Source organism: Penaeus monodon, chromosome 21 (genome assembly GCF_015228065.2).
Source record: "Penaeus monodon isolate SGIC_2016 chromosome 21, NSTDA_Pmon_1, whole genome shotgun sequence".
In the NCBI taxonomy this organism is placed as follows: Eukaryota; Metazoa; Arthropoda; class Malacostraca; order Decapoda; family Penaeidae; genus Penaeus; species Penaeus monodon.
This window is the reverse complement of record NC_051406.1, coordinates 22,460,568-22,461,068: the sequence shown is the minus strand read 5'-3', so window position 1 is coordinate 22,461,068 and position 501 is coordinate 22,460,568. Positions and strand designations below refer to the sequence as shown.

The 501-nt window shown below is 38.3% G+C and overlaps 1 protein-coding gene across 1 annotated transcript in view; it reads right to left on the bottom strand.

The window, feature by feature from the left end:
• Positions 1 to 40: 40 nt before the first annotated feature.
• The window catches only part of LOC119586345 (venom protein 302-like), a gene marked incomplete at its 5' end in the record, with an annotated part of 703 nt that continues 242 nt past the window's right edge, over positions 41 to 501 (bottom strand). Inside the window, 1 exon segment of the mRNA XM_037935058.1 lies at positions 41 to 501.

Genomic DNA, 501 nt, shown 5'->3' with positions numbered 1-501 from the left:
CTCTCCGGCTTTGTCATCTGTCTACCGGTTTCTTTTTCTGTCTATTTTTTTCTGCCACTGTAATCATGATCCTCACACACTACAACTATACAAATGCACTTTTTTTTTAAGGAACACATAATTCCTCTTTAAAAAATCGTCTGATAAAAATTTTGGTCCCTGATACACCATCACAGTATATATTTTGAGTAATTTCTTTTTATCGGTATGTTGTGTTATTTGATTTTTTTTTCGGATTTTTTTTATCGATTTTTTTTTTCTTTACGTCACTTATAAGACACATATATTGTCTGTTCACCTTCTTCAGCACTTCTTCATATGTCTACTTCTCTCTCTCTAGCCTCTCTTTCTCCTATTCCGGTTCATTCCCCTCCTCCACTTCTCTCTTTCGCCTCCTCCACTTCCATCCTCTTCCTCCTCCTCTTCCTCCTCCCTCGATATCCCCTTTATTCTTCTCCATCTTCTTCCCTTCCTTCTCCACTTCCCTCACTCCTTCCTTCC